This window comes from Eucalyptus grandis, chromosome 9, assembly GCF_016545825.1.
Source record: "Eucalyptus grandis isolate ANBG69807.140 chromosome 9, ASM1654582v1, whole genome shotgun sequence".
NCBI lineage: Eukaryota > Viridiplantae > Streptophyta > Magnoliopsida > Myrtales > Myrtaceae > Eucalyptus > Eucalyptus grandis.
In genome coordinates this window covers 33,513,404-33,530,173 of record NC_052620.1, presented here as the reverse complement: position 1 = coordinate 33,530,173, position 16,770 = coordinate 33,513,404, and the positions used below count along the sequence as shown (strand labels likewise).

At 40.3% G+C, this 16,770-nt stretch overlaps 1 long non-coding RNA gene across 1 annotated transcript; it reads right to left on the bottom strand.

Moving 5' to 3' along the window:
* Positions 1-13,467: 13,467 nt before the first annotated feature.
* On the bottom strand, positions 13,468-15,990 carry LOC120288602. The gene is made up of 2 exons (XR_005546707.1): positions 15,742-15,990; positions 13,468-13,667 (listed from the first exon to the last, which is right to left on the bottom strand). It is a non-coding gene; the product is annotated as an uncharacterized LOC120288602 (long non-coding RNA).
* Between the last annotated feature and the right edge of the window lie 780 nt (positions 15,991-16,770).

Genomic DNA, 16,770 nt, shown 5'->3' with positions numbered 1-16,770 from the left:
ATATCAAAATTGTAATTTAAGAATGTCTCATAAGCAATTTCAAGTATTGTCATCAAATAGACTAATATTGCACTTTTTAAAAATGGTCAATACCTCGAAAAATTCCAAAATGATGCACAAATGACAAATTTACCCTAAATTATTTGATTCTTCCTTTTAATGCACCTTTTCAATGTTAACAAAAAAAGAAGAAGAAGATGTCATATATTTAAAAAAAAAAATTGTCATAAGTAAATTGTGGATGATGAAAACCCCTTCAAAGCGATGTGACGTGTAGTATTACTAATACATCTAAAATAGACTGCCTAACCAAATTAAAAAAAAAGATAAATGTTACAAAAACTTCAAATTAATATACATATAATAAATTTACTCTTAACTAGTTTTTTTTTATCACGAAAATCCAAAACTAGTACATTTATAATAAAATTATTTTAAATTATTTTTTGACCACCAAAAAACCCAAACATGTATATGTTTAACAAATTTAGCCTTTGTTAATTTATCTTAAACTGGGTTAATATTGTTAATGTATCTTAAATTGGGTTAATATTAAGAAAAATCACAATTTAAAACATCAAACTAATATACTTGTCAATAGATGATATGTTTGTTATAAGTTTACAAGTTTGAGGTTTTCAATGATCAAAAAATTAATTTGAAGTGAATTTATTATAGTATGCCAGTTTGAATTTTTCTTAGTATTGACCAAAAAGAAGAAGAGAAATTATTAAAAAAATTCTAAATTTATTACACACACTAGTTCATCTCTAAATATTTTAATTTAGTTAATTTAATTTATTTTTTGAAAATTATTAATATGATTTATTTATTAATTTTGATTATAAATCATTCACGTGAAAATTAAGGGTGCATTTGTTTGTGTTTCTATTCAAAAATTGTTCCGGGGAACAAAAAAAAAAAGTTATTTATATTCCGAGGAACAATTTTTGACCAGAAAAACGCGTTTGGTAAACTTGTTCCGGGAATAAAAAAGAATAGAAACACGTTTGGTAAATTTATATTTTTTTTTTCTTTTAATTTTTTAATATTTTTATTTTATTTTTCCTTTTTCTTTCTTTTTCTTTTTCTTTTTTTCTTCTTTTGGCCGGTAGCCTCACCCGGCCACGGCAAGGCTTGTCGGCCCCGGCGAGGCCTCGGCGCCGGATCTGGCGAGCCCGAAGCGTCGCCCACGTCGGCGGCTCGGCCTCGCCTTGGCTGGGTGAGCGCTTGGCCTCGCTGAGGGCCGGCGACACTCCGGCGAGGTCGTCGGCTCTCGACGGCCGGTCGCCAGCCATGGCCGAGGCCGGCGACCGGCCAAAGAAAAAAGAAGAAGAAAAGAAGAAGAAAAAAAAGAAGAAAGAAAAGAAATGAGGGAGAAAATTCGTTATTCAAAAGTGTTTTGAACAAAAAAATAACTTTTTTTGTTTCTTATTTCTGTTCAATTTTATTCCAAGAACAAAAAACAGACTTTGAATAAAAAAACGCAAACAAATGCGTTTATGTTCTTTTTTTTTTTGTTCCACAACCATGTGGTGATGACATGTGGGAAGGAGAGGGTCCGGATTGACAAAAACGAAAGGAGAGCTTGTTCAGGTAGAGCTCCACAGTGAGAGGATATCAGAATGACAGATTAGGGTGCGTTTGTTTGCGTTTCTATTTAAAAATTGTTCCGGAAACAGAAATAGAAAAAGTGTTTCTGTTCTGGAACAATTTCTGAACAAAAACGCGTTTGGTAGAATCTTGTATAAAATTTCTGTTTCTGGAATGAAAAAACGTAAACACGTTTGGTAATAAAAATTCTGTTTTACGGAATAGAAAAGAACAGAAACACGTTTGGTAATGTACAAAATTTCTATTCAATTATTTTTTTTTTTTAATAAAATGTGAACTTGGTATTGAATTATCATTCTCATGAAATGCTCATCAATTTAATTTTGTTCATATTAAGTGAAAACAAACATTCTAAACTTGATCATATTTGCCTAGTCGAAAGAAATTTTTTTAAGTTCGTATCAAAATTTTCCCATTTTTTTTTAAATAAAGTGTAAACTTGACTTTTTAATTCTCATTATCATAAAATGTTCATCAATTTAATTTTGTTCATGGTGAGTAAAGTCAATCATTCTGAACATGGTTATAAGTGCATACTCTGAAGAAAATTTTATAAATAAACTTTGTTCCAAATTTTTCTCACGTGCCTTTTTTTTCAATAAAGTGTAAACTTGGTATTGCATTATCACTCTAATGAAATGCTCATCAATTTAATTTTGTTCATGGTTGGTGAAGACAAACTTTTTGAACATGGTCATGTGCATACTTGGAACAAAATTTCGTAAGTGAAAATCCACAATAAGAGCTACCTAAAAGAAGAATACTTCATAGATCTCTACGTAGACCCTTTCATACATAACATCACAATAATGAAGTAATATAGTTCATCGTTCAACTTCATCACATTGGATTTGATAAGTGAATACTTAAAACAAAATTACAAAGTCGGAAACACAAAGTCATGAAATTTCAGGCATATTATGATTCCTCGCCATTTTATTTGCAATCCTTGTCCTAAGCATGTTTATTCCAGGTGCATCATGCAATGTATCATCTGCAACCTCCAATTCTGTAGGTCCGCATAGATATTCCGGACAGAGCAAGGGAAAAAGAATATGTCTTCGTGGATTGGCACCGGCAAGGCGGAACTTTGGATGGATCCACCGAAGTTCTCAAAGCATCAGCGTTCACCTGAGAATGAATCAACCAATTGAGGATGTACCTTAAGTAAAGAAAAATTCAAGACAATAAGCAATAAGGCAACAACGAAACAGCACCCTCCATTCTCTGCAAATCCATAACTTAAAGAGAAAAAATCGAAGCATTATAGCCATAAGATATGAAGGATCTCGCATAATGTATAATCCCCAACATTCCTACAAAAAAAAGTCGAACAACGTTGTTCTTATAGATTCACAAAGAATGTACTAAATGAACAAGTTGACAACGTTGTTCTTCTCACGTGCCTTTTTTTTTTTTTTTTTTTTTTCTTTTCTTTTCTTTCACTTTTATTTTCTCCTCCCCTTTAGTCTACCCCTCTACACGTTCTCTTCTTCAGGCGTCATCTTCTTCCTTTTGTCTTTCTCACTTTTAACACCCATTTTTCCTTTTTCTTCCTCGACTTCCGATTGGATCAAAATGTGGCTGAGTCGCAAGGGTTCATAGAGACACACAGAAAATACTAATATTAGACCAAATCCAAGCAATACGGGACAAAAACGCAAATTGAGAAGCTTTAACACAAAGGCAGAAAAATAAATAACAATAACTTCGACATTGATTCACATCACTTTGATATATTCAGCCACAAATCCATAGATCTACATGATGTCATAGAGATTGAGATTAAAGAAACAATAATGTATAGAACTCGAGAGTGATAAAAGGCTATTTTGTCATGCCCGATGTTGTCAATTGACGGTTCACACACAATGAAAAGTGTAGCAGCAGTAAGCAGACTCGCTTGGCAGCAATAACTTCTATGCTCGCTGTTGCGGCGCTCGAAAGAGCGAGCGGGGGCTCGCTGCTCGCTCGCTCGATTCGAGGCATTTGCATGATTCTTGCTAACTACTTTGATTGACATTAATAGATCAATAAATGGAGAAAGACTAGGAAAATACCCCTTTGGAAGATATTGGCCTAGATAGGGCATCGTTTTTTTTGCCACGGGCAACGGGATCGCGGGACAAAGATCAACGAGAATAGCAACTCGTCATGGTGTCGAGGAACGCGGCAAAAGGCCAGATATTTGCCCCGTTTCGTGCCCTTTCCCCATCACCGGTGCCAGCACCATTGGGCACGGCGGAAGAGCCGTCGATGGTTCCGGTTCCGACACACGGCGGGCGGCTCGGCGGGAGCTGGCGGCGGCGACGCTCGCTGCTCGCGCTCGCTCGAGCCGAGCTCGGCAGCGCGACGACGCTTTGCTGCTCGCTCGCCCGGATCTCGAGCGAGCGACGAGCCGCCGCTCGCAGTCTGGGTGAGCAACGCTCGCCCGGATCTGCGAGACTCGCTTCGAGCAAGCGGCTCGCAGATCTAGGCAAGCGGCGCTCGAGTGAGCCCTAACACTCGAGCTCTCGCCGAAGTGAAGACAATCGGTGACCACGTTTACACAGGTGAAGGAGCGCGGCTGTCGAGGCGGGCTGAGGCGCATCGTCGGCGCGGAGAAGACGATGGAATTCTGCTCGCGGGAGGAGACGCTCGTCGTAGGAGGAGACGCTCGTCGCGAGTCGCGGGAGGAGAAGCTGCGTCGCGGGTCGCGGAGGGAGAAGCTCATCGCTGTCGCAGGTCGCAGGAGGAGAAGCTCGTCGCGGGGGAGAGGCGTTGTTCGAGCACTATCCAAGAAATAAAAAAGGAACACAATTTTGTTCCTTTTTTGTTTCGATTTGTGTTTCAGAAACAAGAAACACAAATTTGTGTTTCTTGTTTCTTTTTTTTTTGTTACAGGAACAAAAGAACAAAAAAGAAACGCGTCCAAACGCGTTTTTTTACTTTTTGGTTCCCAGAACAAAAAAATAGAAAAAGTGTTTAAAAACAAAAAAAAAAGAAATACAAACAAACGCAGCCTTAGCTGCTGTAGATTGATGTGTTTTATTTTTTATTTTTTTTGGGGGTGTGTCGGGGGGCGGTTTTGATAAACCGTGCGCTGGAAACGATGGGATTAGATTCCTACCTAGGCCCTAAGGAAAGCGACCTAAAATTAGATTAATCGAGATAATTCATCACATAGGCCCACCAACATTGAAAGATATTCGATTATTACAGATTAAGTTGATGGAATCTGGGTGAAGCATGCGGTGTCCAAGAACGTAATTGCTCGCCGACACTCGCTGATCTTATCCCTCGAGCCCGAACCTGGATGAGCTCGGTATGCCCCCAGGCAGATTCCTTCTCGTGCGACTGGTGAAATGCTATGAACTACTTTTGTCCCTTGCGATCCCCCACGTCGGCAAGGTGGCTGCTGGATATCCTTCTATATTCGGATTGTTTCGGAAAGCACGATGCATGGGAGAAGGAATGAAGTACTTGTGGATATCAAGGCCGACACATGTAGCAACTGGAGCATTAGATGTTAAAATTTTGTGCTCGATGTAGCTGAACTTTGTCTCTTGGCCTTCTGGCTTTTGTCTGATGCGAAGAAGAACTGCGGTTGCTCGTGTGCTCGAGATCTTGCTGTGAGAAATGGAACGCCAGCTGATAAGTTGTGGATGAATCTGCAGTTGTGTAATTTCACGAGACCCATCTCTAAGTTGGGTTCCGGGTCTGCTGGGTTTAGCTGCATCAGGTTTAGGTTGAGCTTATTGGCTTCTTGGGTTTGTATGGAATGGGTTAAGTCGACATTTGGGCATGCCCGGGAAGAAAAACGTTCGATCTTGCTTAAGAAATCGGGATGCTTGAAAAAGTTTTCGTACTCGTACATACACTCCAATCGAATGTATCAACCCTAGAAGGTGGATACATTTGATATATTCAACTATAAACCTATACAGGATACATATATCAAACCGATAAGTCCAGTTATAATTGCAGTTTTCAGTTACTAACATCGTCAACACATACAAATCTAAATGCAAATTCTTACAGCTGACAGTTTGGGGACACGGGGTTGGAGCAGAAGGAAGCGGGTACTAGCCGACGTGATTTGGAATGTCCATCAACAATGAGGGTAGTTCCTATTAAAGAAGTCACACTTTGGTGTTGGGTTCTGCGGTGGAAGGCAGCTCTTGTACGGTTTGCCTCTGTCACAGTCGGCGGGGCCTGGGTGTAGATTTTTGTAGATGTCGTATCCATTCGAGCCCGCCACGAGCTCCAACTCCGGCTGCCGGTAAGCAATGAGGCACTCGGTTGCGCCGCCCAGGCCGTCGCACGGCGGGCGAGATGCAGTGGCGTTGAGATCTGGAGGTGGGGCTTCGCGGGAGAGGGCGACTGTCAACAGATAGGAAAGGAAGAGAGCCTTGTTCAAAGTGAGTCGCATGGTGACTTTTGGCCCCTTGCTTTTTCAGCGTTCCCTGAGGACTAAAAGAGCTCTTGAAGATGATGACGGGCCTCTGTTCGTGCAGGCGTGGGATATATAAAGAAGACGCGAGGACAGGCGTCATCAAAAGCTACCCACCCCTCGCCGTCCATCATCTCTGTCGTTTAAGAAAAACTCAAAATTCGAAAATATCTTTTTAAAAATTGATCACATCGTTTATAAAAATTAAATAAATAAAAAATATTTTCATCGTCCACAAAATTAATAGAACACAATTTATTGCCAAAAATGAAAACATTTTTGTTGACTAATTTTTCTAAGTGATATAACTAATCTTTTTTCGAATAATAATTCTCAAATCTCAAGTTTTTCATAAAACGAAAACACCATATAAAATAAATAAATATATAACATAATAATCACGAAAAAATATTTGTTGTGACAAAAGGCAATAATGCACATTTCAAATTTACGTATATGGGAAAATTGTACGTTGCACCTTAAATCCTAAACTATTTTATTGAGTCCAAAATCTTTATCAGAATATGTAGACTAGTCCTAAAATTTTCAATCGATTCAATTAAGTTCTAAAACTTTATTGAAAAATGCAATTAAGTTCTAAAACTTTATATTAAAATTGTAATTTAAAGATGTCACATAATCAATTTTAGGTATTCTTCATCGAATATACCCTTTTTATATTGCCCCTTTCAAAAAAGATTCAGAATGTAACTAGACCGATTAAAAGGTTAAGGATTTGATTGCATTTTGTATACAAAATTTAGGACTTTCAATGCACTTTTCCATGCTTGATTTGAAAACTTAAAAGTGATTAGATCATAACAAAGTTCCATTTCCATGTGAAGAACTCCAGTAACTTCTTAGATTCGTGCCTAGTCTGCTTCAAAGCTTAAAACAACCGGGCCCCACGCACCTGGCTTTCGGGCCATCTCATTCTTAGCTAAGTTAATGCGCGAGATTCGAAAGTGGACACAACTTTTTGACTTTATATTCTCATTTTCAAGCTCAGGCAAAGCAAAACGGCTCCTTGCAATTGGCTGAGGTAGACATTGATTCATAAACATTAAAGCCAAAGTCCCTATCCAAAGGTGTCGGCTAAGTAGCACCGACACGTGACACGATATGGGAGATGTCATTTTTTAAAAATAGAAAATTTTGATGCGTTGCGACACGTTATATATTAAATAAATATTTTATTTTTAATTAATTTGATTCAAATTTAGTACTTTTATTTTTTCGAAATCACTTTTTGACCTCATTTATTTATTTTTTTGATAAGAAATAAAGAACAAATCAAAAAAGAAAAAATCACTACCTCGTTTTCTGGAAGATGCCCATGTTTTCTTTTATTCATTTTTTCCCCTTTTCTTCTCTTCTTTATTTCTTTCCCTCTCTCCTTTTTTTTTTTTTTGTACTTTATATTTTTCTTGCACAAAATATTGAATCGTAAGTTCAAAGAAGTATAAAAAGGCTGCTGAAAGGGAATTTTTAAAATAGTACGATGTGATGAATTTCCCTCATTTCTTCACCCCAAAAATTTATCCCCTCATTTATTTCCCCCAACCCCCTGAGGCCCCCTCCCTGGTTTCTTCACCCCCAACAAAAACCTTTATTTCCCTCATTTATTTTCCCCAGCCCCTGTCAGGGCCCCTCATTTATTTTCCCCAACCCCTGTCAAGCCCCTCTCCAATTGTCGCACGATCCCCTTCCTCTTCATCTCTGCTCTCTCTTGCTCGCCTCGCAATCGTTTGTCGCCTCGTCTCCGGCCCTTCCTCCTTTGCAACTGTAACCTCACCTCTGGCCCTCCATTACTGGATCCCAATTGCGGCCCTCTAGGTCGCCTCGGTCTTTACTCTTCCTTTGGCCTTCCCTTGCAGTCGTGGCCTTGTTATCGCTTGCAGCCTCACCTCCGCTCTTTCTCCTTCGCCTCCACCCTCCATTTTCTTCTTCAATGATTCTCTCTCCCTTCACATTTACAGACCCACCCTAGAAATTCACCATGCCTCGGACACCCGTGTTGGAAGTTGACCATGTGTCCGAAAATCTAACACGTGTTAGTTGTGTGTTTGAGCGTGTCGGACACATTGACATGTGTCAAACACGATACGAAAACTCTTGCAATGTATCCATGCTTCATAGACTAAAACAGTGCTTTGATTTGACTGTCGTAGATCATTTATCGTGCTCCAAATCGCATTGACTCAGAGTGATTTTAGAGCTCTAGGTTGTCGTCAGGTGGAGCTGGTGTATATGGATGAGATGCTTTGTGTGGATCAGCAATGATTAGTTAGATTGGAGATGCAAATGTCTCGTTATGAGAAATGAGCCCCAACTATATTGGGCTCGAGCTCAACGTTAGTCATGGGAGAGCGAGGGGCAGTGGACAGGGAGAGTAAGAGACAGTGGAACTGAGAGGGGCGAGGGAGGGAGAGGGGGCATGCCAGCAGCAACGAGTCGGGGGCGTCTTTATTGTCGCTGCTGATAGGGCGTGAGTAATTAGTAGTCCGATAATTGTTGTGTGAACTTCTAGGCTCACTAATTTTCTGTTGTCATTTTCAAGGAAAATTTTTTCTCTTTCCTTTCGTTCCCAAACAAACATGAGATTACCGCTTAGCTTTTTCCCCCCTTTTTGCCCTCTTCTCTTTGTTTCTTGCTAAATCCAACGCGGAATTATTATAATTATTTTTTAATTTTCAACTTAACTATTAAGCATTTTAAAGCATAGAAGTTTTAATTCTTTTTTCAAATCAATGACGTACCATTTGCGAATTATCTTGCTCGACTGTGGCTGTCCCGCGCCAGGCAAACGCTACACGTGCCACCTTCCCGCGAAGAATTCTAGGACTCGTGTCAACCCTTATCCCCGTAGTCCCACCGTAAACCGTAAGACCATGGATTGGGGAAAGGCTTGTTAATTCTCAATATCAATTTGGTGGATTTTCTATTCAGAGATCTTGTCGTCATGTGAGCACTTCCGGAAAAATAGAGTCTAATGCATGTGCATAAAGCTCTGCGTTTTGCTAAAGTAGTTCTACATCCTAAAAGCCGATGCTAAAGTAGTTCTACATCCTTAAAAGCCGAATTTTTTAGCATATTCGAGGCCCACAACTTGATTGTTTCCATGTTGGTCGATCGAGAGGAGGCGTTTATTCATTGTGTTGCACGAGAAATTCTATCTTTTTGCTCTCAAATAATGTAGACATTAGCACTCTGTTTATACTAAAAAAATTACTGTTTTTTACAAAATATAAATTCGGTCGATTGCAGTAATTATTAAGTTGGTTGGCTAGAAAATTATCTTGCAGGCCGTGAAGAGAGCTGCCGATGAAGAGCGTCATCAATTGGTGAAGGTCATCATTTCAGAATTTGCCGAGTGTTTGAAGGATGAGGATAGTGCCGATGCCGTCGCACAATGGTGGAGCGGCGGTGGAGTCGAGCTCTCCCGGTGCGGCTCTGCAGGAGAAGGCGACTGTCGACAGATAGGAAAGGAAGAGAGCCTTGCTCAAATGGAGTTGCGTGGTGACTTTGCCCATTACTTTTCACAGTGTTCACGAAGGACTAAGAAGAGCTCTCGAAGATGCTAAGCCTCTTGTTCGAGCCTGTGCTTGTGCTAGCGTCGATTATAAATAGAGGATGGTGAGTAGAAATATCATCAATGACTAACTCTCTTTCAGATAAAACAAAATGAGAATTGAATTTATGTTATAATGAAGACAAGATTACTTGTCGTGACGAGATGGTAATTATGCACATTTTCAATGTATTTATTCTAGAAAATCGCACCTTAAATCCTAAAGCTTATGCAAGACATATAATCTAGTTCTAAAATAGTTCAGTTTAGTCTTGAAAAAATTGATTTAAATAAATCTTAGAACTTTATTAAAAATTACAATTAAGCCTAAACCTCATATCAAAATTGTAATTTAAGGATGCCGCTTAAGCAATTTTAAGTGTTGGTCGTCGAAAAGATTATGATTGCACTTTTTATAAAAGATTTGGGACTTAATTGAATCAATTATGAACTTTAAGTCCTGAAATGTTGGAGCCAGGCCGGGAAAAAACTTTTTTCTAGATTAGAAGTCGTATTTTGTATCTACACCTTAATCTAATCTAATATTAACAACTAAAAGCTAATATGTCTAACGATATCATGCGATGATCTCATATTGTATACTTTTGCGTTTGGTATTACGAAGAGCCGACATGTGTGAAGTCCAACCATCATCTGGTTCTTTTTTTCAATACACCTATTCAATGATACAAAAAAGATATCACATAATTTTTAAAAAAAAAAATCATAAGTAAATTGAGGACGACCGGAACCTCTGGAAATTGATATGGCGGGTAGTATTATTACTAATACATCTGAAATAGACTGCATAACTAGATAAAAATAAGAGGGAAAAATTACTAAAAAAGTACTGAACTTATTATATTTATGTCAACTCTGTTCTAAATTTTGTGATTAATTCAACTCTAGATCTTTGATGATTTTATAATGTAGTCAATTTGATCAATTTTGATTTAAAATTTTTGACATGAATGTCGGTTATATTATGTAGCAGCTCGATATAGGAAGGAGAGGGTGAGGATTGACAGAGACGAAACGAGGAGAGCCCTGTTCGAGTCGAGCTCCATAGCGAGAGGATATCAAATTAGTTGCCGTGGGCTTATTTATTTATTTATTTTTTTGGTTTGGGTTGGGGAGGGGGTTATGAAACGTTGGTCACCAGCAGCGTGCTGGAAAACAATGGGAATTGGACTTTAAAAAGGGTTCGCTGGTCATGCCCAACTAGGCCCTAAGGAAAGCGACCTAAAATTAGATTAATCGAAAAATATTCACTATTTAGACCCACCAAGATTGAAAAGATATTCGATAATTACATATGAAGTTGATAGAATTTTGGTAAAGCGAGCGGTGTCTAGGAATGTGATTGCTTGCCCAGACTCGCTCATTTCGTCTTTTGAGCCCAAATTTGGATGGGCTCGGTATGCCATTCCTTCTCATGCGACTGGTGAAATGCTACGAACTACTTTTGTCCTCGTAATCCCCCACATCAGCAAGATATCCTTCTATGTTCGAATTGTTCCTGAAAGCATGATACGGGATAGAAGGAATCCAGTACCTGCAGATATCAAGGCTAATATATGTAGCAATTGAAGCATTTGATGTTAGAAGTTTGTTCTTGATGTGGCTGAACTTTGTCTCTCAGCCTTCTGGCTTTTGTCAGTGATGTGCGAAGAAGAATGGGCGGTTGCTCGTATGCTCGAGATCCTGCAGCGAGAAATGGAAAGCCAGTTGCTAAGTCGTGGATGAATCTGCAGTTGTCTAATTTCATGAGTTCCATCTCTAGGTTGGGTACTGTGTCTGCTGGGTTTAGTTGCATCAGGTTTAGGTTGAGCCTACTGGCTCTTGGATTTGTCTGGGATGAGTTGAGTTGATGTTTGGGCTTGCCCTGGAAGAAAAATATTCAACCTAGGTTGAGAAATTGCGATGCTTGAAAATGTTATCGTACTCATGCATACGCTCCAATCGAATGTGTCAACCCTAGAAGATGGATACATTTGATATGCATAACTATAAAGCAAATACAGGATACATATATTGAACTGATAAGTTCAACTATAATTGTAGTCTGCAGTTGCTAACATCCTCAACACATGCAAATTCACGTGCAAATTCTTACGGTTGACAGTTTGGGGACATCAGGTTGGAGCAGAAGGAAGCCGGTACCAGCAAACGCTATTTGGAATGTTTATCAACGACGAGGGTTATTCCTGTTATAAATCACTAATTATCTCAACGTTTCCTGTTATACGTGCCACAAGGCTTTTTTGTGTTCTGCCGGGGAAGGCAGGACCTGTGCGGTTTTAATTTGCCACAGCCAGCAAGGTCTGTCTTTAGAGCATTCTAGTATTCGAGCGTGCCACGAGCTCCAACTCCGGCTGCTGGTAAGGAATGAGGCACTCGGTTGCGGCGCCAAGACCATTGCACCGCGGTGGAGTGGTGGTGGCATTGGGCTCTCCAAGTGCAGCTTCGCAGGAGTGGGCGACTGTCAATGGGGTAAGTACACTATCAGTGCCAAAAGTTGTGTATGACACTCACTTTGATGCCAAAAGTTTATGTCGGATTACTTAAGTGCCAAATCTGAGGAAAAACGATCACTTTAGTGCCATCGGCGAGAGATTCTGGCCAAAATGATTACGTGGCTTTTATATTTAAAAAAAAATCGAGATGGCTTTTAAACGATGTTGTTTTCTGTCCTCCTTAAGAAAACGATGTCATTTTGCCGTCCTAAGTGGATGGCCTCACAAAAACGATGCCGCACAACTCATTTGGGGATTTTTATTTTATTTTATTTGGAGATTGAAATTAGGGTTTTTTTGTCCGATCCTTGCCCAACGCCGACCTAGCTCGCTCGGCTGCCGTCACTTGGCCTCCGTCGTAGTAGCATTGTGTCCCAATCTCCGTAACATTTCACTAGCTTCAACATCGCTCGGCCAGGACCGCGTCCAGCAGCTTCGAGTGGGCATGGAGGGTGAGCCTTTGGCGGCACCGGCCCCGATCGCCAGAACCTAGGTATTGGAAGACGCAGGCCAGGCACTCGTCGGGGAGATCGGAGATGGAGAGGGAGAGATCAGGGGCGGCGCACTCGTCGGTGGCCTCCCTGAGCACTGGCCAGATCATGGCCTTCGACTTGGCTGCCAAGTGGCCATCGTCAGGGTTGGTGTCGGGGTCGGAGCCGCGGTCGCCGAGCACAGGGGCCGTCGAGGACAGCGATTGGCCCATTGCTGGCGGAGGCGAGGGATGTGGGCGGTTGAAGGGGGAGGAGGAGGGAAGATTCAGGCGGCTTATCTTCTCTCTCTCTCTCTCTCTCTCTCAATTTGGGGATTTAGGGTTTTGAATTGGGGGAGAGACACCAAATGGCGTTATTTTGTTGTTTAAATGCTGACTGTACTCTCTAGCGAGCCACATTAGCTTCAAAAATTAATAAAAAAGTGTCACATCAGATTTCCGGCCAACCAGATCGGAGTTGGCACTAAAATGATCATTTTTCAAACTTTTTGGCACTTAAGGGAGTGAATGATAACCATTCTGGCCAGAAATTGATTTCTGAAAGAGAAATATATTTTTCTATTTCTATTTCTAGATGAGTTTCTAAGCAAAAATACCCGTTTGATAACGACATATAATTTCTACTCTAAAAATAGAAATTCGTTTGATAACGATACAAAACTTCTTCATTTCGAATGGCAGACGACGGTGGTGGCTAGCGGATAGTTGTCACACCCTGATCCTCGGACGCGCGCCCATCCGTCACTTGGTCAATTAATAGCGACGTCCCATGACTCATCGCCGATCCATTCATTTTAATACGCATGCGGAAGCATATAAATAATTCCCAGACAATAAATCAATGGGATAAGAAAGTAGAATTAATTTTTCACAAAATACCTTTTTATAAACACATAGGTCTATATACAAAGGTTTGCAAAAGGAATCGGCTCCCTACAAAAGAGAATTGCCCTACTACTAGCTAGCCGGACAAGGTCGTCAATTCTTCAGGCTTCGCCTCTTAAACTTTGGGGCTTCCAGTCTTCGCCAACACCACCTAAGAACCTGAAATGGTTATACAATAACCAGTGAGATAATGTCTCAGCAAGTTCTACCCCCTAAGACTCGATTAGGAAGCCAATTACGCCTTAAAGGCTACTTAAGCACAACACGAGTCAGATGACTTACCTTGGCCTCAGTTCATTCCTGTAAGTCAGTCAATTCATAAATACTGACAATCACATCATCTCATTAGATAGGTCGACTCATCGATCAATCGACTCAGTCGATTACATGTCGTCAAGACCATCACACGATCATTTTGCTTAATCAATTTCAACTCTTGATTTCGGCCCAACGGGCACGACCTAGATTAAGTGGTCATCATGGCCCCATTGGCAACTTTCTATATTTGGTGGTTATCACGGCCCCACCCGGCAATTTTCTAGGTTTAGTGGCATCACAGCCTCACTTGGCAATTTTCAATGTTTAGTGGCATCACGGCCCCAGTTGGCAATTTTTTTAGATTTAGTGGCGTCACGGCCCCACTTGGCAATTTCTTTAATATGAAGTGGCATCACGGCCCCACTCGGCAATTTCTTTAATATGAAGTGGCATCATGGCCCCACTCGGCAATTTTCAATGTTTGGTGAGTTTTAGTGGTATCACGGCCCTACTTGGCAAATTTTCTAGACTTAGTGGTATCACGGCCCCACTCGGAAATTCTTAGGTTTGATGAGATTTAGTGGTATCACGGTCCCACTCGGTAATTCTTAGATTTATACCCACATTAATCAATTTTTGGGATAAATTCTCATAATCACCAATACCCTCAATTCTCACAACCCGGTACTCAAATAAATAAATAGAGAGCACCACTGAACTCAGCATAAAATCCCGGTCATCGGTCATCTCGGTTGAATTTTCGGAAAATAAATAAATAATTAAATAATTACGGAAAATATTAAAGAAATGCAATAAATCCAACTTAGGCCCGTTATAGCCTAATTGGAAGCTGAGACAAGCCCGGAAAATTACTGAACTACTCTAAATAAATGCTAGAGCTTGTCACAAACCAACCATATATCAGATGTGCAATTTCTAGCAATCAAAACCTCAAAAACCATCATAAACTCATAACCGGCTCTAATTGGCAGAATAGGCCTATTCGCACCTCTCCAAATTTAAATCCAGAAACCAAATCAATTGAGTTTGGGAAATTTTCAAATTTGAATATATTGTAATGGACACATAAATGAACATTTTTTATGAGACACCTTAGCCCAGATCCTTCTAGATTCGGCCTAGTAAATCGTTCAATCCAGTACAAAAACTGTGTCTGTTTTCCAGAAGGTCTGTTTTATGAAATTAGTTTGGTTTGAGATCCAATACATGTCCGTTTGATCTGAAATTTGAGTATGTTAAACTATAAGATATGAAAAACAACTTCTATGAAGAAACTATTTTGAAATTCGAACCCTAAGAGTTGATAAAATCTTTTAGAATCCTAAAATGTCACTAGTTCTAGCAAAAACTGAGATTCTGTTTGAAAATGACGGAGTTGATATCTCATTCTTTTAGATCCCTAAAAATCTTGAGAAAAATATATGTTGTAACTGAGAATGTATAAAACATTTCTTAAGAAGACATCAACCTCAAATTCATAACCCATTTTGATCTACAAAAATGGCAAATGACGAGTGTCCAAAAATCCGAACTGCGGGAATTCTACTGGATTCGACTAATCCATCATCAATTGAACAAATCTCATTAATTAAGTTACACTAATCCATTCTAAGACTAATCTAACCATCCTAGCTTATTACTAATCCATACTTAAGCTAATCTAAACAACCTTTAAGCATAATTAACATACTAAGTAAGGCTTAGTGAGTTCAACTCACTTGTTTTGCGGGTCGAGCGGTTTAAAATGTCGGGAACGCAATGGGGATCGACTTTCTCTAAAGTAAGCCTAGGTTTCGAGGTTCGAAACCACCTCAAAATGGGCTTGGAGTTTGCTGGAAAACTCACTAAATTTCTATTATGTTCTTGCTGAAACAGAGAGAAAACAAGCTCGGTTTAAGCGGGAATTGATCAGCAAAGGTGGAAAGGGTTAAACCGGGTTCAATCGGAAACTCACGGAAGTCGAACGGAGGCGAGACAGCTCTGGCACGGGCTGAGGAAGCTGCTAGGATGGCGAAACAGGGCTGCTGGAACATGCACGGCTGGGCGGTGGTTTGCACGGAAAGCGGACAGAGGCGGAGGTGGCAAATGACGGCTGGTGGTGGCTCTTCGGCGTGCGACGGCTGCCCTGACTTCTCCTCTGGCTTGCTGGTGTTTGCACAGCACAAAGAGGAAGGAGGAGAAGCAATCTACGTCAGCTTGAGGAAGAGAGGGAGAGAGAGGGAAGGATAAGGAGACAAGGGCTCCACCAAGGCCAATTCTTCCATTCCTTTGTCTCCTTTGACCATCCATGGCCAAGTATGGTCCCTTGGCTCTCAATGAGCCACCAAGGCTCTCATCTAGAAGCCTAAGATGGTCCAAATGTTGAGGGTGGTGGGGGCATACGAATTTCATATGTTTCTCCCTCAATTGGATTAGTTTCTTGTTCAATTCATTCCCATTTGGCCTCAATAAATTCAATTGATGCCTTAATTATCAAATTGGTATTTTTTTCCACCAATTGATTCATCTTGCATCCCACTTGTGAGATCAAAAACGGTCTCGGCATTTTTCCGGACAAAAACGGCCCTAGGACAACTTTTTCCCAAAAAGTCTCGGGTTGCAGAAAAATCTTATGAGATTGAGTCGATGCTCCTAGAATTTATTTTGACATGACATAATCTTCAATTTCTAAAATTGGACTCGAATTCACGGTTAATTTCCATTCGGCGCGTTTTTAGCGTGACCTAGGCTACTAGGTAACTTTCAGAACTTTTCAGTGCAAATGACCCGTGGTCGATTTTCTTCGAACCAGAATGAACCCCTTCGACACATTGACAACTCTCGGTTATTGTGAAAATCTCGAAGTTTCAAATACGGACATAGGATACCAAAACGACAGAAAAATTAGTTTAGTGTCGGTCGAGAGAATTTTGCAATTTAGTGGGATCACCCACGTTTAACCACATATCTCAATCGAACCGACATATCTCTGATTTCTAATCGA